The sequence below is a fragment of the Amblyomma maculatum genome, chromosome 7, assembly GCF_055883805.1.
Source record: "Amblyomma maculatum isolate TAMU_Amacu chromosome 7, ASM5588380v1, whole genome shotgun sequence".
Classification (NCBI taxonomy): domain Eukaryota; kingdom Metazoa; phylum Arthropoda; class Arachnida; order Ixodida; family Ixodidae; genus Amblyomma; species Amblyomma maculatum.
Genome location: NC_139350.1, coordinates 77,163,813 through 77,187,080, shown reverse-complemented (window position 1 = coordinate 77,187,080; position 23,268 = coordinate 77,163,813). Strand labels below are relative to the sequence as shown.

Sequence of the window (23,268 nt, the reverse complement as noted above, 5' to 3'; positions counted from 1 at the left end):
AAAAATGCTCACGTTGGTTGCCTTTATTGTTCACGCTACGTACATTTTGGGCGAATAGTAGAGAATCTTTTCTCCTCGCAGTGAAATTGGCATTGAAACATGCGTTATTGTATTAGGCGCAAACGGCGTTATTGTAGTAGGCGCGAAGTTGTAAAACTAAACAAGTTTCACTAACTATGCTAAAACCATCTAGGTAAATGCTTTCTCAAGCTAGGACCAGTGGCTTCAGTAATTGCAGCATACAGATGCAAAGATCATTCATGAGCGAGTCACCGATCTTTGCTTGCGTCAACAAGGTTCAGTTCAACTCGAGGACATCTTCAATTTTTCGAGGGTATTAAGGTGTTTAGGGCCCTTATTTAAGTTAGAGTAGAGCGATGAGATCAGATTAAGAGTTCTTTTGAGCTCCTTCCATGACACTGCAGCACGAATCTAAAAAGCTGGAGTACGTGACCGCTGAAGTGGCTGTAATTTATTACACCCACTTCAACGGCTGCGTTTCTGCTTCGATAAAGCCTGTATCCCTCATGCCGATCAGTTGGGTTCACAGCCCTATAGAATGAACAAAAATACATATTGGCTTAGCCGATTCTAGTTGTACTCACATCACGTTCGAGATATACCTGGTCAAAGGAGAAATTGATGCTTCAAAGATAACCTCAACATCGAAGAACACGTTCGTCGTTTGGCCATTAACATCAAGATGGCGGATGCAGTGAGTAGGAATTTCTCATCCATTGAAGTTAGTGCACTCGTAAACCATGTAAGAAAGCTCCTTAAACGTAGATATAGAGGTTTTGAAATTTTAGAAGAGGTGATTTTTTCAACGCCACCCCATATGCTCTCGACCAGTCAGTTGAACTCTGCAAAAAAATGAGCATTTGCGGGTATTTCCCTGAACCACCGCTAGATTTCATTCACAATGAAAAACGCAACCAACAAACATATCCAGTCTACAGTGCAGGCTACAGATATACTTCCATCTTAAAAATAAACTATGATGTTGCAGCCATGTTCTTCTTCCTGAAGTTAGCTTGATCGTCGCCTGTTTCTGAAACTCCTTCATGATCTTTTAAATGGTCTGCGGGTAGCTGAAAGAAAGGCGTCGAGCTTCGCGGCCTTTTTACCAAGCTCACAAGCATTAGACTTACTGACCGGCTGAATGATTCATGTACCACTTGTTTTTTCATTATCAAGGAACTTCCCTCATTATATGCTTTTTTGTCGATTTCGCATCAGCAGCCGTTTCAGCAACCTCGGTGAATGAGAATCTCGTGACGGTGCATGCCATTTCGAGTAACTGGGCTCTTCGGTCGTCGGTTTCGGGTTTTCTGGGGGAAACTAAGGCACTCAGAAACCAAAGTGCAGGCTTCCCAGAGTTTTTCACTTCGATCTTGCATCTATGCTTCAGAAGAAGATCTGGATAGGTTGTCGGGGCCTTATTTCTAGCATAATCATTGACAGTATAATATTTAGGGCGCTTGACTATTGAATGTTCATCTTTTCGTTACCGTTGACCTAAAGATTTTTGTTAACGTACCTACTTCATTGGATCACCTATTTCACATTCTCTTGTTGCCTAATCCAGAACTGGCTTTCTGTGTGTTTAATTTTTTTCTATATACTGATATGTTACAAAAAGTAAATAAATAGAAAATGTGTTACCTAAAGTTTCTAATATAAATAAATGCTTCAATAAACATATCTTAGAGTGCTGATCATTTAAAACAACAGTGTAGCAACCTCGAGGTAAGAAAAATCTCGCAAACACGGAAAAATATTAAAAAAATACATATTAGAACAAAGAATGCGAGAGATATTATAATATGCAAGAAGATCGACATTCGGAGTGTGAGGCCGAAGGCCAAAATGGTCTTGTGGCTAAAAACTGCATTAGCACGAGATAAAGGACACAGGGGATGTGACGCTGTTCCCTCCGTCATTCGTCTCGGGTTAATGCTGTTTTTAGCCGCTAGATCATATACCAACCAGCTCAACTTTCCACCCTATAAAAGGGGTGACTGTTATCGGCCACGCAGAAAATCCCTCCGGGAGTTTGCGCGCGAGGCAAGTAGTAACACCGAAATGTGACCTCCCTGCCCCTACTGCCCCTCTCCCTTGATAGGCCATCGTGACAGCTTCATTCAATAGTAAATACTACTCACTCGCTAACTGATATGTACCGGCCATATAATGCTGTGAAGTAGGCCCACAACCAAAGAAAAAGGTCAAAATGGTTAGCCATGCCAGCATAGTTTTGGCAGAAGTGATTGAACAGTTTATTGCCTAACGAGCGACGTACAGGTAATTTTTTTCTCGGCAGCAACAAACGTATGAGTGGTTCGGCACTAAATGCAGCCACAATCGCAGTTGCTCACTGAAAACACTGGTGTTTCTAGACTGGGACAGACGCTTTAACTTTGACTCGGGGATGTCAAGAGGCATGCAGGAAGATTCTTTTTTTTTTCTGTTCTGTAGAGGTGGCTAATATCAGCGTCCCGCTGCGGTGAAGCAACGGTTAATGTGCTCGACTGCTATACCCAAGGCTGCAGAATTGAATACTGGAAGCGGTGGCCGCTTTTCGCTGGAGGCGAAAAGCAAGGCGTCGGTGGGGTGTGCAACGTCAGCGCACATTAAAAAACCTCAGGTTGTCTAATTGTCCGGTACCCTCCACTGCGGCATTGCTCATAAGCTGAGTTGGTTTGAGAGGTTATATCCCATAAGCCATATGCTAAACGAGTCTATGGAACAGAACAACGGGACCTGATAAGCGAACGACAATTGGGTCACTGTGCTCTTAGTGTAGACGACGGCTAACCTCTTAGTGCCCCTATAGTCTCCCCGCGGAAAGAAAAACAAAAAGAGCGCTGAAGACCGTTCAGCAAAAGGCAGTCAAGGTTTTGAAAAAGCGTGACGAATTCTAATCTGCTGCAATGGGTTACAGCGTGCGTTGCGAAGATTTGACAGAGCCAAGCTGCATTTAATGATACCCGGCGCTCAGCCAGTTGATGGGAGAGGACGCAATAATGCATGACAGGCTGAATAGGTGCTTCAGCCGAGCGATAGTGTACGATGCATGGCTGCCCGCATGCGACGCTGCCTGAAGGTTCAGAGTTGTCAAAAAGCCAACAAATGGACCCCGAAGGTAAGGCGAAGCGCATCAACACCCAATATTGTTGACACAACTTCGGCGTCAAGCTGCGTAATCAACTCCGAAGGTCTGCGAAAAATGTATGAAGCATAGGTGTGTCTGGCAAGAACAAGCAGCAAAGCTGGGAAGGCAGTTCAACCGGTGACTTTGAGGAGGAAACTGCAACTGTGTTTTTATTGGCTCGATGGTGCAGGTGGGCGAGGGCACTCAAAGATATATATCTGACTACAAAATCGTTCTGCATGGGCCTCTCCTTGCAATACGGAGAAACAGAAGCAGTCTGTGAGATCCCGGAAGGTGAAGGCAGCGGGAGCTGCTCGCCCCGTGAGTTCCTTGTTTAGCAAGAAAATAGCTGGAGAACAGGGTAGTCATTTGAAGGTTGATAGAACTTTGTGTTCGGGTAATCGTTAAGTAATTCAACTCGCAAGACGGATGTCTTTCTTTGGACTCGGACATGCTGAGCTCGCTCAGGCTTCAGAGCTGACGACAATGTCGTCGCTCCGACCTTCAGCATTCGTAACGCCAACAATTGAGCGACTTCCCGAAGCCACGAGGGAGCGTCAACGCTCCCAAGTTGGTGAGCAAATCATCCCTGCCTTTCTTGGAGAGAGTTAGGAATAATATTATTGTTCATATGGTCATTTGCGGTGTCGAGTCATAATTTGTTCAACTGCCCGAGTGCCAGCATAAGTCCCAACATTTTTTGATAAGGGTTTACTCGAGGGGAAAACGTTTTGTCCTAGTCAGCGCTGGAGGCGGGAGTATGAAGCTAGCTAATCACATCAGGCAGCATGCTGTGGTTGAATGCGTTGATCTCCAACTCGTCTTGATGGCTCAAGGCCGGGGATAGAGGAGCGCTGGGTGAGCGCTTGTGTGGATTTCGGTGTGCAGTGGTTTCTGGTTTTACCAAAACAGTTCGTAAGACCATATTTTTCAGCTGCATGGCCCGGACGAGGTGGTTGCATGACTGATTTTAAAAGGAAAACAGCAGATCAAGAGAGGAGACTGGAGGAAGGCGGTGTGCTAATTGGTCTGAACTCAGTGACTTCACGACTGAGGTCTCCTTTTACCGTACGATTTAATTATATAGATAAACAGATGGCAGACCGCGCAAGGCTACGCAACATAAGAATGAAAAAGAAAACATGGCCTTGGATGGAGTACGCCTACCCGTTACCCGTTGCCCACACCCACCTCACAGCCCTGTCTACACGTCGTCGACTTATAAGAGCATCTCGCATCACAAGAGCTGCCACTGAAATTTGCATTACCTAAGGGACAGTCCTGCAGTATGTGCCTAATTTATATTTTAGCGGTGACTTGCTATTTCTGTGAAGCGTACTGGTGCTTACCAACTCATTACCGGTTGTTAAGGTCGGGGGTCCAAGGATCTAGACACGGCATTCCAACAAACCAGGGATCAATCCTAAGGTTACCAACAAGCAATTAAAGCGGCCGTAAAAGCACCAGGAAGGCCGATGCAGCTAGACAAGGTGAATGCGGCTAAGTATTCTTGCCACCGAATCACTGTGTATTAAGATGGAGTAAGGGAGAAGGAGAGAGGCGTCCAGTGCTGTGATGCGTTTGTTGCCATTACTTCTCGGCTGTCCGCTCCTGCGAAGCTCCTAACCAAGGCCACGATCGTTGTACCACTGACGGTGAATTTATCATAGCTTTTTATTCACCATTTTTATCAAACATAAAATTAAAGAAAAATAAATAGTGATAACTGCGAGTTTCCGTACTCGTTTCCCACGAGAAATTTCTATGTTTGAATACGCTCCGCTCCAACGGGTTTTCATTTCGGTTGCTCTATTGCTTTGCTAGTGCTATCGCTCTCAGATGCACAAGGATTAAACGATTTTTCTAAGTTCGAAGTCTTCGTATTAGTGCTTTTTCAGTAATAGCCCTGTCTGGTACAAGGATGAATGAGCGGACGACAGAAACGCAATTTCAGTTTATTAAAGGCGACAAGATTACGAAATAGACGAGGTTTTCTCAGTCCCAAAAGAGTGCGCGATTGAGCGTATTTAAGAAATTAATCGGTACAGAGCCCCGGTGTTCCGGGTTGTTTGAAGGCTTACCATTCGGCGAATTTTGGTACAACGTTCCCCAGCCTAAACAAAAGGAACACCACGTGGGAAGTTTTGAATTGATTGATACATACTACTTGTCCAAACGAAAGACAAAAATGCGAGAAAACCACTTAAGAGAGCATAAAAAGGCACAAGAAAGCAAACATATGCGATATATATATATATATTAATGGTACCGGGCCGATGGAGGTGAAGTCGCATGCAACAAAATTAACCTGTCTTGAGATTGTATAGTCACATCGACTTTTGTGGATACTGGTGCAACTGTTTCAGTAATGAATTTAGGATTTAAACAGTTGGTAATGCGCAAAGCGATGTTCCAGTGTCTCCCTACATTAACATTTTGTGGAGTTAGCGGTTAATTGTTGCAGCCTTTGGGAGTGTGTAGTGAAGAATTCGAACTGGGCGGATCAGTTTTTCAAGCGGAATTTATTGGTATTGCCCGCTTCACCGATGATCTGATTTTAGGCTTGGACCTACAGTTGACTGTCGAAGTGGGCGGTATATTTTCAGCAGAATCTTGTGCCTAATCTCCTAAAAAGTTCGTGCGATGTAGAAACTGTATTCAGCGTCTCCGATGACACAGTCGTACCATCGTGGACTGCAGTGTGCGTCCCCCCCAGTTCACCCATCGCCTCATAATAATGACACCTTTGAAGCCCCAGTACAGCCTATTTCTTTGGCGTGTGTTAAGAGGAATGTACTTTTGCCTCATTGTTTGATAACTGTAGTAAACGGTCGTGCGTGGTTCGGACAATCAATTGCTCCCATGAGATTGCTGTTCTACCAGGTGGATTGAAGTTTGCCTTCTGTGGACATGATATGCCACCGCTGGGGCATCGGTCAAAGTTGCTTCAACTGAACATCTTCCGCCTTCGTCACCAGAATCGACAATTGCTCGCAGGGTGAATGCCAGTCTGAGTAGTACTGAACGCTAAGCCCTGGTGGACCTCCTACTGCAATACTCACCTGTTTTTGCTTCGCCCAGCACTCTGGGCCTGCTTCTATACCTGATTCTTGAATTCGTCATATACTCGACACCGGTGTTTACCACCCGCTCCTCCAGAAACCTTATAGAGTATCAGCATCCGAGCGCAAGGGCATAGGATCCTCAATGAACAAGTCCGAGAAATGCTCCGCAAGGGGGTTATTCAGGAGTCTTGCAGTCCATGGGCGGCTCCTGTAATTTTAGTGCGCAAGGAGGACGGTACGGGGTGGTTCTGCATGGATTATCGACGTCTGAACGCCATCACTAAGAAAGACGTGTATCCCCTCTTTCACATAGACGACGCCCTAGATTGTCTTTCTGCTGCCTCGGACGTTTCTTGCGTCGATTTAAGATACATTTACTGGCAGATTCCTGTGCACCCTGATGATAAGAAAACAAACGGCATTTGTCACGCCAGAAAGTCTTTTTAAATTCAATGTTGTGCCCTTCCGCCTTTACAACGCGCCGGCAACTTTTGAAAGGTTTATGGACACGGTGCTTCGGTGTTTAAAATGGGACGATTGTATGTGTTACCTAGACGATGTAGTTATTTTTGAAAAGGCTTTTAATGAATACAACGAACGCCTAGCTGTTGTCCTAGACTGTTTGCGTCACGCCGGCCTTATTCTTAAATCCAAAAAGTGCCGGTTTGGAGAGCGGCAGGCAGTGGTGCTTGGGCATCTTATTGACGAACATGGCGTGCGATCTGATCCCCAGAAAATGGAGGCTGTCGAATTGTTTAGGCCACCCCAGACTGTCAGACTGTTCGCAGTTTCCTGGGGTTATGTTCTTAGTTTCGTCGTTTTGTACACCGCTTTGCTGATATTGTCACCCCTCTGACGAGTCTGTAAAGCAAAGGTGCTTCTTTCGAAAGGACCTCCGAATGTGAAGCCTCCTTTCGTAAGCTGAAGTTCCTGTTGACATCGCATCCTGTTCTACGCCACTTCGATCCTGCAGCGCCGACAGAAATTCTCACGGATGTGAGTGGTGTTGGTGTTGGGGCTATTTTGATTCAGCGCTGCAATGAGCAAGAACATGTTATTGCATAAGCAAACTGTACTTTAAGCAAGTCCAAGCGGAACTGCACAGTTACTAAGGAGGAATATCTAGCAGTGGTCTTCGTCATCCAGCGGTATCGGTCGTACATACACGGCCACCTATTCAGAATTGTAACCAATCATCACTTTTTCTACTGGCTTGTCAACCTTTGGGATCCCAATGGTCGTCTCGCGCGATGGGCCTTTCGCCTCCAAGAGTATGCTTTCTTGATGGTGAATAAGAGCGGCCGACGGCACGCCGATGCAGACTGTCTATTACGGCTTCCCCTAGCCCCCTCTGAGTGCGACACCGACAACTTCGATGATTGCATTTTGGTTGTGGTTACAGAGTTTCCGGACCTTCAAGTATTTAAATCGGAACAGCAAAAGATCCGGGCATCACGCCTTTCTACAACGCCCCATAGACACGTCCAGGTACCGGCCGTTTTTCTATGGGCGATGGTATCCTGGGGAAGAAAAATATTCTTCAGTGGGAACACGTTTTCTACGTGTAGGTCCGCAAAGCCTCTGTTCATCTGTTTTGCGCGCACCGCAAGACGATCTCATGTCCGGTCATCTCGGATCGGCTTGGACGCTCCGCCGCGCCCAAGAACACTTTTATTAGCCTAAAATTCGATCGACCAATGAGAGATATATGTGGCCAGTTGCACACAATTTCAGCACCACAAACACCTTACATTTGCTCTCGCTGAGCTGTTTCGCCCTGTGGCACTTCACAGTGTGCCATTTGAGCAAGTCGGCATCGATCTACTGGGCCCATTTCCAAAGTCTTGCTTTGGCAACCGCTGAATTGTCGTTTGCGCCGATTATCCCTCTCGGTTCTACGAAACGGCGTCTATCCCATGGGCTGCAGCCCACCAAGTCTCGCTCTTTCTGCTCCGCTCAGTTATTTTACGCCATGGACCACCGCTATTTCTAATAAGTGACCGTGGGCGTCAGTTTATGGCGGATGTTGTCGAGGAGCTCTGCGTCTATGTGCAACGAATTTTCGCCGCTCCACACCCTATCACCCGAAACGAACGACTTGATGGAGCGCATAAACAGGACGTTGACAAATAAGGTTTCAATGTTCGTGGCTCCGGATCACAGTAACTGGTACACGTTCCTGCTTTTTGTCACGTATGCTTTTAATACATGGACTCATGATACTATCGGCTATGGTCCTTTATTTCTTCTCTACGCCCCGGCCACCACGCTATACCCTGGACACCATACTGCCGTATTCCCTACTACCGTATTCCCATACTGACGAACCCTGCATCGCTGAGACCCTGTGTGCCTCGCAGAAGAAGCTCGGCGACTGGCGCGCCTGCGGACCATTGCGTCGCAAGAGCGCTTCAAAGAACGCTGCGATAAGCGCCGTCGGCATGTTACCTACGCTCCGGGCGATGCTGTCTGGATTTGATAACCGCTATAAAGGCGTGGCCTTCACCAGAAACTGTTGGCTCACTTCGATGGATCTCACGTAATTATTAACCGCATCAGTGATGTGACCTACGAGATTCCACGCCGCACTGCGACATGTCCTTGTTCGCAAAAAAAAAAAAAAAAAAAAAAAAAAAAAAAAAAAAAAAACAGAACTTTTCTATGTTGCGCGCTTGAAACCCTGCCATACTCATGAGACCTCGTAACGGCCCCGGTGCGATTCGGCTGCGCAGGTGTAAACAAAATGGTAACGGGCCGCAAAGAAGATGAAGATGCGCTAGGAAAGAAAAAAAAAAGGAAATAGTGCGCACGCTGAGCCAGACGACGGACTGCTGACACAGTGTCCCCGACGTCCCGTGTTCCACGAAGACTTGTAACGTAACAATATATATATATATATATATATATATATATATATATATATATATATATGTGTGTGTGTGTATGTATGTATGTATGTAACCTAGTAACTACAAAAAATAAGATTTGAACCTTTGTCATTGGCGTTCAGACGTACAGCGCTAGCCATTTGCTCCACAGAAGCTGTTATTTACAATTATTAATTGAGTAAAATGTTTCTATATATACGCAAAATATTTAACACTCAGTGAAAAAAAACAACTACAGAACCGCGTCAAAATTACTGCAAAAGGTTCAATAGTTCTGTCGTAATGTCCGACAATTGTGTAGTTAGTAGTACATTTAGGTTGTAACTACACGAAACTCTGTCTGATGTTACTAAAGAAAATTCTGTTGTCCGGACAAGTTGCCGTTCAAAAAACAGCACAGAATTGCTGTTGTGATAAAAGGTTTTGTGTAGTTTTTTCGACGCTGAAGCTTCAGGAAACGGCACCATGCATATTTCAAGATAAGTAACAAGGCCTCAGCACCAGAAGTGAGGTAATGCTGACCATGCCACCAAGATGGATTCCATTCCGGCTTAAACTATGTCTGTTGATACAATTAGGAGATTTCGTGAAACGATAATATTCGTAATGTCGGTCCATCGTTTCAGACTTTCATAAGCTACGCGGCTGAAGCAACTATGTTTGGTGCTGTGTTCCTACCCGTTCTCACAAATTCTCTTTTATCGCCCGGTGGCGCAGTTTACCTTCTTCTATGCACAGTTTGTAGATGAGTCATACTTGTTGGGCTGGCAGGTAATTTACAACCCATGGGATTACTGTATTACTACCAGCTATGACACCTTGAAAGTGGAAGAAAAGCGAATACATTTAGCAATGGCTGAGATCACGCCTTAGCTGTCTTCCATGCGTACTGGATTGCATCACATCTGTTGTGTGGTCACCTCGAAGTGCTTTATTAATAGCCTCTGCAGAATCACTGAGAGTCCTTGTGACAAGCCAACATGCGCACAATGCCTTTAATTCCGGTTGCCTCCCAGCTGAGAGCAGTGGTAAGGAAAGACAGGCCTAAGGGAAGACAGATGGTGTCTAATGTGGCATTTGTTCAATTTTTTTGAATTTAGGCAATGTGACCTAGCGCTTACCTGTCTAAAAGGAAACTAATTTAAAAAAAAAAACAACTAAACCAATGTTGTAATAATAAGACGAACACTCGTAGCTATTTTTAAATCATACGCGAGGTCATTCAGTTTATTGGAAATACCTTTGATCGGCTATTTATTTAGCGTAAAGTGGAAAAAAAAAACATAAATTTAGGCAGCGGTCGAGCCGACTGCTCAGAACACAGAAGAGTTCGGTTGAACGAACAAGGTTTTTCCTCGAGAGTATAAGAAATACGCGTATTCAGAGTACGCGAAATATTTTGCTGCCCGATAATCATAGCAAAAGCCGCAATGACGGAAAGAGCACGAACCCATATATTTAACCTTATGATTAAATCATTAGCATATGCTTAACCTTCTTTGTGTTTGCGAGAACTAAGCTTCACGGTAGGACACACTAGCCTGTACATGTTTGAGAACTAATTAAGGCTCAATACATAAGATGTTCTACAACAAAGATCTATAGTTCATACCGGCGTTACAAAATCTGCGAATATGTTTTTGTGCATATGAATGCACTTTGACATGGAAATGATTATTTTCTACGCTGCAGCTTCCTACACAGAACAGTCCAACATGGACGATCAGCCGCAGCTGAGACCACCGTTGGCAGTTGTTGCCGAAGGACAAGAGGATTCCCTTGTGGCGCACTTCTACCATGATCGCGTCCTATTCATCACTGGAGGAACCGGGTTCGTTGGAAAGGTCGGTATATTTGTCCTAATTGCCAAACCCACGCATTCAGCATTGTTTATAGCGGTCGCAACGCTTCAGTAATGCTTAATGCAGTTAATGTACAGTTGTTTCAGTACCGAACTTGCTGCTTAGTAGGATATCTGATGGGGGCAATGAAATCGACATATTCAGGCGAAATTCCGCCGTAAAATGTAGTCTGTCAAAAGCCAGAGACGTTGCCTCTGAGCCACACAGCATGGCTCGTAATTCATTCTTAGTGCTCCAAATCTCCTGAAGGTGTGATGTTTTTTCCTACCCTCTGCAAGGGAAAGCACTTTCGTGAGTGCTAGAAGCGCCACTACACAGCTTAGAAGAAGACCTCTCGTGCTGTAAAGTTGTGACAAAGACTGCACATTTAGAAGCTGGGGCAGGTGCAAAGTATTAAGACCGCCTTCGAAGCGATATCAATAAGGCTCCTGCTCAGAGGCAAAAATGGCATCGATTTTGTGTCGCGAAACCTACGTCTACCCTGGAATTTTCTGCGCTTCACGTATCCGGAAAGACCGGGCAGATGTATAATATAGTATTTTCTGTTGAACACGACATTTTCATACGGCTTCCATGCGAACATGTTCCAGTCATATTTTTACTGCTTTTTGTCTTGGGAAGGCACTTCGTTATTGAGCCGTCTGGATACTCCAGTGTATCGTAAGATTAAAATAGGTATTCTTTCCTGACTAGAGGAAAGAGAACTTCGTCTTAACCTCCGCTTTTTTTTTATTCCACTGGACACAAACGTTCTTTTGTGTTTCAGGTTCTGGTTGAAAAACTGCTTCATTCTTGTCCTGGATTGAAACGACTCTATCTCCTCGTACGAAAAAAACGCGGCGAAGAACCGGCGGCGAGGCTTCAGACGATGCTAAACTCTGAGGTAAATGTTGCCCTCAGGCTCCTTCCTACCTGAAAACATAATTTGCAAAGGTGGCCTTCGCTGTTAACGTATTAATCACTGAACGCTTTTTAAGTGACCTGATATGCACCTTGGAAGATTGGCAACATCTTAAGAAAGAGATTCAGAAGAGCGTTAGCCCAGACATCTTTTCTGCACTGTAGAATTGGCCACAATACTAGCAGAAGTGTTGTTGTACTTTGTAACGTCATGCGGCGTGTCGCACTGTCTGCAGCCGACGCTAGCTTCACGTTAATGCTGTTTCTCAGGGCATGGCTATGTCTGCGTACTATGAAGGTACTGCAGCTAATTACGTGTTATGAGCAAAATAGCATAGTAAGGGCTCTATGAAGCGGCTGTCGCAGTCAAGAAACAAATTTCTTGGCAGATAATACAGTGAGCCAGCATGGCAGAGCATATTCTGAAGGATTGATCTTTTAGAGCACAAAAGAAAACATTGTGCTGCCGCGCTATACACGGAAGTTGGTTTGAAAAATGGAGCCTTTTGGGATACAATGTATGGTTTCTCGATATGTTGCGGTGCCTGAACTACCTCGTATGCTCTGACCTGCTAGATTATATTGTGATCTGCGTTCTATAATCTCTATTGCAAGAGATTCGGCATTAAGTGGTCTCTTATGGGTATTAGCATTTAAATTTTCAATTTTTCCGGCCGATTGCTGTTTCAGGCATTAATGCAGGGTCTTCCTGAATAAGGTGTTATCTGGGCTATCCGGTTTTAACTGAAATGAGGAATTACACTAGCGAAAATGAATGACACAGAAACGCAGAATCAAACGAGTGACTGTCTATATGAATGTTTTTTTTTTTTCTTTTTTCTCCGTGCTGTATACTGCGTTTTCTTTCAGCTTTTTTACACGTTTTAATGGCAACAGGAGAGGGAGGGGTGGCTCGTCCCGGCCTTACGGCACTGGGAATAGTAGGCACCCGCAGTTTGCGGCGAGGACTAGCATATCACCGAAATTTTATCTGTTGTAGGCCGTCATTGCTCCCGCCACCGCTTTGGTGGTGGATGACGACTGTTGCGACGCGCGACTTCTCTCTTCCTTTCCTTTTTTTGCTTTCTTTCTTCTCTATTCTCTCCTCTGTCCGCACGAGGCAGCGGAGGTGGCTCAGCTACAGAGTAAGTAGCAGGCCCGTTAATTTTCTTTTCCTCCTTCTTACATTCGCAACAACAATAACGCCAACAGCGCGGCAGCTTTTATGATCTCAGGCTATAAAAGATGCACACTAAGTGATGTATCTTTGATAAAAAATGAAATGAAATGATTTCAATTTTGTTGCATATTTAAACATGAACATATATGAAACGATGAATCAAAAGGAAGTATTATTGTGCATCAAAAGATGAAGACTTTAGGTCAGTAAGTCTGTTCACATTGCTTTCACAATTCCTGCTAACGTCTTCATTTTAGTACGCAGGAACGCGTTACTGTAAAAAAGGTAAGTTTGGCGTTGATTGTGCCTCTGATTGTATAAATTGTTGTATATATTTTTATAACGGTAATATTTGTGTATATGTGTCTGGAGGGAGCTGCGTCTGAGATCACTTGTGATCTGTCAGCATTTTGGAGAGATTGTGGTTACTCATATGGTGTAGGAGTTCATGCTTAACCTTGTTAGTGTTTCCTTCTCTAAGTGATTTAACATTTTAACAAATTCTCATTTCTCCAGGTGTTTGACCGCGTGAGGCAAGAGCAACCTGCAACCCTTAAAAAAGTCATGGTGGTTGCAGGGGACCTGGCTATGCCAAACTTGGGACTCAGTGATGCAGACCAAACAACTTTAGTCGAAGAGGTGTCCATTGTCTTTCATTCGGCTGCCACGGTCAGGTTTCGTGAGCCTCTTAAGTGAGTTGCAAAACATTTTGGGTACACCCTGTACTCTTCGAAGCTGTGCACACATGTAAGAGCCTGCTGCAGAAAAAGGGGCACAGGTGTTTCTTGGAGCACAGCTCTGAGGTGGCCATTCTTGTATTGAAAAGTGTCGTTGTTGAAGTCGGCGTAACCAGTGGGCTACTAAAGGGCGGTTCTTCGCCCCGGGTCCCCATGTGATAGTTTCCATTCGTGCAAGGTCTGTCGGTCTTACAGCCTGCCGTGGTCACCTGCAACGCAGACATCTCGTCCAGTTTGATAAACAGACGGTTTTTATCCTGAGGAACTCCTTACACCTGTGACATCCTACACTTTTAAGACAAAGCTTAGTGTACAGGGGTACGGTGCCCTGGATGGCCGCATTATTGCAAGTAGCAGAGGCGAACTTGGGGCACAAGATTCTGCTCAGCCGCGGACCTTCCGTGTTCATATTTTTGCCACCTGCCAGCCGCTGTAGACAGCAAGAGAGCGAAGCGTCACCTGGCATGACTAGCAGGCGGCAAAGTGAAGAGTTGGAAATCCCTGCCCCACATATTGAGGAGAGGAAACTGTGTCCTAGACTAAAGGTAGCGGCCGAACCTGTCATCGCGAACCCGCTGTACAAAGCTTTTCATCATTACATTCATATTTTTGTCGTTGATAAGATGCACAGTCACTTATGTGAACGTTGATTTAGGGATTCAACATAAACAACGAGCATGCACAAGTCGTCTAAGAGTGCAGTTCCTGGCCAAGTTCTAAGGGTTGAAATGAATATATTTTTCAGAAGGGCGGTTGCACTCAATGTCCTTGGTACTCGATGCGTTCTGGAATTGTGTAGGAAGATGCCAAAACTTTGTGTAAGTTATTAACCCTTTTGTACCAATAATGAATGCTTGGCAGACTACTATTAAGATTGTGAGAAAAACATGCAGGATAATGCCCCATTTGGATACTTGTGGACTGTTCTGGTTATTGATTGTTTCTTGTTTTATTTCTATTCAGTTCCTCATGTTAGGTGTTTTTTCTTGTATCTCCATGCTCGAAATTTTACCATCCCCCTATGTAACACCCTCGTGCCGAGGGTCTTTAGCGGTTTCTTGACATAAAAAATATAACAAAACGCTGCTGTTATGCTGGTCTACCTGTTACGACCCAACAGAACATTCTTGAAATGTAGGCGACAGTACATACTTGAATGTGGATAACTCTGTGCATAAGAAAATGATGCAAATGAAGGACAGGAGCCATTGAAATTCTTTGTGCTATGAAATTATCGAACAGCTAATTATGTATCACACAGGCTCCTTGTGAAATTTGTCAGTGGTAGATGATAAATCACAATGAACTGTTGTCAACAAAGCACAGGGAACGTTTTCTGCATATGTCGGCTGCTATGTCGGCAGCTTCAAGATCCGTCTTTGTCTTTTCCCATATATGCTGAAAAATTGAAGCTTTTAAAATCTTAAAATGTTATCAGAATTTTATAATATTGATTACAAATCTGCATATTTCTCAGGCTGAGCAAAACGAAGATGTGTTTTTTTTATAAAGCAGGTCGTCACGAAATTCACTCAGGGTACTTGGTTTGGACAGTGCCCTCAAATCTAGGGCATCCTGGATTTCAGCGCCCACACTTTCTTCCCAGCGAGAACGTTTATGACGCTTTTTATTGTGTGTGCATTCATGGTCGTGTTCCGCCATTTAATACCAAGTTTTCGTGCGCCAACACAAGCTAAATGATGCTGAAGCTTATGGCTATTTTATTCGCCTTCTACGCAGAGACTAGAGAATTCAGCCTTTCCTGTTCAATGCCTAAACAGTTTAGAGAAAATACACCTCCACGTCCCTTATGCGAGTAAAGAGTCTTATTTTACTTGACAAGACAAGTATCTTTAACCAGTGATAATTGTTTTGTTTGAGTAAAATACACCGTCAGACCAGCTTAGACAGCGAGACTGCTAACACAGAGAATGCACACAGAACATAATTCTAAACGCGCATAACGTAGACTCAAATGCAGGTTCACAGAAAGCGACAGTCCTTGCAGTGAGTTATTCTTGCGCTTAATCGTTTTACTGATGGCATCTTTGCCGCGTTCTTTGTCGTATAGGCTGTGGTTCACGTATCAACAGCATTTTCAAACTGGAATAAGAACGAAGTCCACGAAATCATATACCCCTCACCTGTAGACGCGCAGAAAATCATCGAAGCAACCCAGTGAGTATCGTCGTACTAATGTTTTATACTTTTTTGCGGAAATGTGGTCGGTATAAGCTTACATCGTTTATAACACAAATAAGTCGGTATTAGCTAGATCAAGATATTAGCTAAGTGGAGCTGTTCACTCTAAAAACATCAAGTGTGAAGAATGGTCAGTAATCGGAGGTCCCTTTTCTTTTTGATACAGATGCGTCGACGAGAAGACAGCTGAAACAATGCGTGGATTCTCAGTTGGGCAGCCAAATAACTATATTCTAACCAAGGCAGTGGCTGAATCACTAATCGTAGACGAGCGAGGACAGCTTCCGGTAACCATAGTTCGGCCGTCGATTGTCACGGCCTCTTGGAAAGAGCCCTTTCCGGTGAGGCATCAGCCTGATCTTCGCGTACTAGTACTGAGTCATAAGGATAAAGGACTCTGGGACACCTTATGAGCGGGTTAGTTTCCTTGTCGAACCATCATTGTATTGCAGATGTGGCTCCAGCAAGAGTGAAGTGTTGCCTGATGTGTTTGAAAGTGCGTTTATGAGCAGCTGGCTGCGCGTTTAATTCCATTCACTTATAATATGAAAAAGGCTTGAAATGACTATCATACATTTACACAGTTAATTCTTTTTCTTAAGGGTTGGATTGACAACTACAATGGCTGTACCGGTATTATCACCTCCGTGAGTATTGGTGCAACGGTGTTATTCTTTTTAAGATGATTGAAGCTCTTATCTTTAAGTATGCATTAACTATCGTTCCTTTTATTGGGAATGCCGCGATTCGCACGGTATTGAAAGTAACCTTTTTTTTTTTTGAATTTTGTAAAACATACGCAGGTGGGTTTGGGTCTGCTACCTTCGGTGGTGATGAAAAAGAGATGCATAGCGGACCTCATTCCTGTGGACATTGTGGCAAATGTACTCATATGCGTTGCCTGGCACACCGTCGCGACAAGGTAATAATTACACTTAACGTTCACTGAATCAATTTTTGAGAAGTTGTCACGACACGTAATTCTGCTCTCTCAATTCTGGAGTACTTCAATTTCCGGTTCTATTTCCCGACTCCCTTAGCAACTTGTTATACGGCAGTTTTGACACGAATGTGTCTGAAAAGGAACCGAAAACGCATATGTAGAAGAGACTGCGAATGATTTTGTGCGTTAGTAATTCACGGGGGCGTCTCCCATAGCCTCAGTCGCTTTGGGACGTTAAACCCCACAAAAGAAAACAAACAATTCACGAGAGAAAATGCTAAATGAAGTTGTTTTTAGCACGAGGATTTAAAGCGCTGCCTCATGCGCATAAATTATAGCGAAGTAATCATCTACACGCATTATTTACAAAGACTAGGAAAGAGCAATCAAAGTTATTATTATAGAACTGTGGTATCGCTAAACCAAAACCAATGTCTTTACATTGCGAAGGAGTATATATTTTGTGTATATTGCTAGTATACATACGTTCGGCATTGGATAATCGAAGCTAGGCCCTACCAAAAAAAACACGTTTTGATGTTCCGGAAGCCCTAATACTGAAGCCAATACTGAACAATTAATACGTGGCATTTAGCACGCGCTCAACTAGATAGCTACAAAGCTTGATGAAGGTACAGGCGTTCAGAAGCAACGTTAGCAATTACAGAAACAATTCTAATGCTTAAACGCATACTTAAACCGACCGCAGAGATCTCCAGTTTAATCATTCACTGCATTCTTCGGGATTATTCACAGGCATAGAAGGGAAGGTGAAAATAGGCTTTTGAATAAGGAAAATACGACAACTGGATACACAAAAAAGGTGCACACTTAAGCTCCGCATTTTAGAGTATATATGACACGGGCGCAGTAGCTGTCAACGCATACAATAGCGTAGACAGTTACTGCACGCGGCTCTTCTTGCACATCGTCTTTCGTGTAAATAGATGCTTTTTTGCAACTCACTTAGCCCCTAATATTTTAATTTGTGCCTGCATTATCTCACGCCTACTATTCAGAACAGAGTCATTAGCTACTACGTTATATGCAACTAAATCTCCTCAATGAAGCAAGAGTCGTAGATGTCTCTCCTGCGCCGCCTCTTTTCATCTCGCTTTTGGACCGTGGCGAAGCTAGATGACGCATTCCGGAGTGTCAGCGCTGTGTTTCGCTCGAGCTTTTGAGCTCGTATTTAGTCGTTATTTGTTCGGTTATCTTATGACTGACTACCGAGATATCAAGATTTATTGTCGATACACTTGAACGCTTCCGCTATTAGCTTGAGCAATATTTGCTGCTTGACTAGTTGGTTTGTTTCCTTACTTGGAAGACTCAGTGCAGAAGAAATACGGAGCAGAAGAATAAGAAAGAGCTGAACTAGCAACTTGTTTGAGTAAAAGGAGGACTCGTATTTCAGTAGTGCCCTGTCAGGCAGCATGACCGTCGCAATCGCAAATGAAAAACAAGAATATTCGAAATAGAGGCAGGATAAACATTTCTGTTGAGGTGAAGCCAGGTATAGAAACGCGCCTGTTTAAAGAAGGGAAACACAGATACAGATCATGGCAACATTATGAAAACTTAAGACATCCTAAAAACACTGACGTAGCATTTTTGAGAAATCAAACCTGTACGTAGAGAAGGTAGATAAAAAGACACAAAAACAAGGCTGAAAAGCCGCAAGGAAGGGAAGTTAACGATTCTAGGAATATAGTCGCTACAGACATTAGGAACTCTAATTTAGGAACTCTATGTTTCGGGATGCGCGCTGGCAGCCATGCTGGACAGGTGAATTTGTTTGGTTTTGTTTATAGCGTTTAAAGTCCCAAAACGACTCAGGTTATGAAAGACGCCTTAGTCGACGGCTCCGGAAATTTCGACCACCTGGCGTTCTTTAATGTGCACTGACATCGCACAGCACACGGGCGCCTTGCTTTTCGCTTTCATCGAAAAGCGGCTGCTGCTGCCGGGATTCGATCCCGCATCCTTGGGCAGAAAATTCGAGGGGACGATTTTGTGCCGGCTGCGCTGGGCGGTGCCCGGGAAGTTAGCATACGAGAGAGAGATGATGTGGTAATCGGAAATGTGTTCGGCCACTTTAACGTGGACTTGAAGGACCACGGCATTTCATGCGACGTTCTCTTCGGAATCAAGGGCAGCGCAGTTGCGCGTTTTGGTTGGTCTGAGGTTGCATATAACATGCCTCTTTTTTTGGCTTTCACTGTTTGCCCGAGGGCGTGTGACAGCGTATCTCATCACGCCATTTACCACAGTAGATGCTCGCTTCATATTGCGTTCTGTAATTCGAATTCGCAAAATATATTTAATCTGTCAACCAATCGCTTTAACTTATTTTACGGCACACTTCGAGGGCATTCTCGGGCGTGATCGCAAGATCCCAGTTCCCAGTACGTAGTCAGGCATAACGCATTCATGCACGGCCATCGTGAGCTTGTGAAGGAAGGAAGGAAAAACCTTATTTAGCCCTATATTATTTTGGCGGTTTTTGGAACGTCTTCAGAGATCTCTGTTTGTTTCATCGACAAGAGCCTTCTCCGTCGACATCGTCCACTTCTAAACAATGGTCGGTTTCCCCCAGTCCAGGGCTCCGCTGGCTACTGCCACCCGTTGAACTCGCTGCACAAGACCTTGCTGGTCTTCGCAGTGGTCGCAGAACATCAGTCTCCCATTGCTCCTCACTCGGGTTTCGAAATTTGGGGACTACGACTATATTTTGACAGGCCCCTGTGATGTGACATAGTGTGGGTTTTTCATCGCACCAAGGACATCTGTCCGTGTATATGGTAGGGTGCATTTTGTTTAGTATGTTTAGGTTTGAGTATGAAACCGTCTGTAATTGTCTCCAAATGACAGCTTCCTCTCTGTTGAGAGAACTGTGCGGTGTGGAATATCGCATTCTTCTGCCTCTATAGTTTTCTAGTATGGCCGAGTGTGCCTTCGGTGCTGGAAAATGTTCCGCGGACTCTTTGGATGCTCGGAAAGTAGTGTATGGTCAAGCTATCCTGTCGGTCTCTTGGTTCCCTGCCACCCCCATGTGCCCCGGTGCCCACATAATTTTGTTTCTGGTCTTGTTTTCTTCGTCGATTTTAATTCTGTCGCTCGCTTCGAGGAGTATATGGAGCGCGTGACGACCTATCCTAACATTCATGCAATTTCGACAGGCTGTTTGAGAGTCCGTGAGTATCGTTAGCGATCGCCCGGTTCTAACCCCTCTGCCACCGCTAGAGCAACGGCTACTTCCTCGGCCTCTGCTGCTGTGCAATGTTGCATACAGGCGCTGGTCACTTCGTGTAGAGACGAATCGACCACAGTGGTCACTGCAATTTTGTTGTGTCCTCCTCTCGAGGACACGTCTGCATACATGGTCGTGTCTTGAGGAGCGTATGTTTTATGAATGAATTCGGCCCTTGCTTCCCTTCTACCTTGGTGGAGGTTAGGGCCCATGTTTCTCGTGATTGAAGCTACATTGAGGGACTTGCGAAGTTCTTCGGGGATCGTTTCCGTTCTCGCTATTTCTCGCATCTGCTCGTGGTATCCGAGTCTCTGTAAGAGCGCTCTTTCAGTTGCTGTCTGCAGCAGTCTGAGTATTTGCGACCCCAGCTGCGCTTCAGGCAGCTCTTCGAAGGTGTTTTGCAATCCAAGCACCATGAGTTTTTCTGTCGGCGTGTTGCGCGGTAGTCGGAGCGCTGTCTTATACGCTTTACGTAGCAGGACATCCGCTTGTTGTATTTAGCTCTTGTTGAGGCAGTGGTACGGTAGGCTGTACAGGGACTTGAATATTTGGGGGCTGGGATTTAAAACATTCCATGCAAAATCTACTACCCCCTTCGAGCTGAAATAATGTTCACAAAGTATCAAAATATCGTCTACGTTATCTGATAAGTGATTCAACATCGTTACTTGCCTAGATTTTCCGAAATCGAGGAAAAACTGCTCTCGGCGGCGTGCACAATTTTCGCAGGAGAGAGTCGAAAAGCTATTTTGATATGGTGCGTCATCTGTCGGGCAGCGAGGCAAGCGCGCCAACGGCCGGGATGGAGCTTGCCTCACTGCTCGACAGATGACGCACCATGTCAAAGCAGCGTTTAGACTCTCTTCTGCGAAAATTGTGCACGCCGCCGAGAGCAGTTTTTCCTCGATTTCGGAAAATCTAGGCAAGTAACGAAGTTGAATCACTTATCAGATAACGTAGACGATATTTTGATACTTTGTGAACATTATTTCAGCTCGAAGGGGGCAGTAGATTTTGCATATGAATGTTTTAAATCCCAGCCCCCAAATAATCAAGTCCCTGTACATAATCCGGCTCATAACCAGGTTTCTAACTAGTTTTAGTGTGTCCTCTTTGCGCATGCCATGCCGCCTTTTGGTGATGTGGGTGATCATGCGTGTCACTTGTAGTGTCGTTGCTTTGAGCATGATAAAGGTGTGACTACTGCGTTGGTTGGCTTGAGCCCACATACCCAATATTCTTATTGTTGTCTTTTCCGGGATGGGCATTCCTTCCCGGTTGATGTTGAGTTCCAGGTCCTCACTGGTTGGGACGGTCCGGTTTTGTTTGCCTTTCGACACTCGAAGCAGCTCCGATTTCTCTGTCGAGCATACGAGTCCTCTTTCTCCGAGATATTTCCGTACACAGGAGGCCGCTTCCTGTATTTTTTCTTCTTTCTCTCCGAGGGAACCGGTGTTCGTCCAGACTGTTATGTCTTCTGCATACATGGCGCGCCTGATGCCTTCAATTTTCTCTAGTTTTCGTGCTAGACCTATCATAGCTATATTGAAGAGGATAGGTGAGATGACTGACCCTTGTGGTGTTCCTTTGTTTGGAGCGTGAATTTTGGTCGATCGAAGGTCTCCCATGCCGATGGTGGCAGTTCTATCTGACAGGAAGGGTTTGACGTACCCGTGGATTCTGCGTCCGCAGTCCAGATCGTCCAGGCCTGTAAGGATCGCTTCGTGACTGACGTTATGAAATGCTGCTTTGATGTCGAGGGCCATTATGACATTTTCACCCGTTCGAGACACGTTGCGGAGCACATCTTGTATTTGGAGGAGCGCATCCTGCTTCGAGAGTTTTGCTCTGAAGCCGAACATGGTATGGGGTACGCGGTCATTATCTTCCATGCAATTGTGCAGTCTGAGCATCACCACCCTCTCCTAAAGCTTGCCAAGGCACGCTAAGAGCTAGATGGGCCTGAGATTTTCAATTTGGTGCTTTTTGCCATATTTAGAAATCATAATTACTTCGGAGTGTTTCCAGTCTTCGGGAACTATCTCCGCCTCCCAGTGGTTGTTTAGAAAGCTTACGAGCTTTTGTATCAGGTCGACACTCAGGTTACGGATCAGGGCGGTGTCAATTCTGTCCGCACCTGCTGCCGTGTTTCTGGTCGTATTCCCTATGTCCGCGTAGACTTCTCCCACAATTATTGGGTGGTCGAGTCTCTCGTTTTCGGCTTCGTGATAGGTTTCTTGGTATCGGGAGGGGTTTAATCACCGAAAGATTTTTTTTCGTGCCTTCTCTAAAAGGTAGGTGTCCGAACCCTTGAAGGAGTGGATTAATCTGTGGATTCTTTTACTGTTTTCTGATTTGTGTTCCGTTGAATCGATTAGTGCTTTTAGGCGATTCCAGGTTCTGGCCGTACCCAAGACTCCCTTTAGCGAGTCGCTGAATTGTTCCCAATTTTTCTTTGCGAGTTGCGCTGCATATTCTTCACCTCTTGCCGTAACTTCTGATATCTTTAGTTTTAGTTTCCTGTTGTGTTTTTGCTTCCGCCATCTTTTGGTGAGACTGCGTCTGGCTTCCCATAGTCTCAGAAGATGCCCGTCTACTTCGGGTGTTGTTGTTCGTCTTACACTTTTTCTGCATTTGTCTCCCGTTTCTGTCAACATGCCGCTCCACTCTTCCAGTGATTGGATGCCGCCTTCAGATTTTTTGCAAGCCCCGCGAATCACGTTCCTGTCCGTGAGTTTTGCTTGTCCGATCCGGCGTCTTACTTTATCCGCTGCTATTCGCGTCCGGAGGATAAAGCGATCGCTGCCTAGGTTTTTCATCATGCTTTCCCACTATGACCCCTGCTCTTCCTTACACACGTGAGGTCCAGGCAAGTGTCCATGCTCACATTATTACCTATTCTCGTTGGGTCGCGGGATATGTGATTATACTGCAGCCAAAATATTCGGCTGCCTCCGCTAATTTTCTTCCCTTGATATCTTGTTTCCGGAATCCCCAACCCGTTTCCATGGCATTGAAATCTCCTACGATAATGAGGGCATTTTTTTTGAACAGCTTGCGCGCTCCGTGGAAGAGTTCAAAGAA

At 44.9% G+C, this 23,268-nt stretch overlaps 1 pseudogene; it reads left to right on the top strand.

Moving 5' to 3' along the window:
* The first annotated feature begins 3,072 nt into the window (after positions 1 to 3,072).
* Positions 3,073 to 23,268, top strand: part of LOC146183682 (putative fatty acyl-CoA reductase CG5065) — a 32,805-nt pseudogene continuing 12,609 nt past the window's right edge.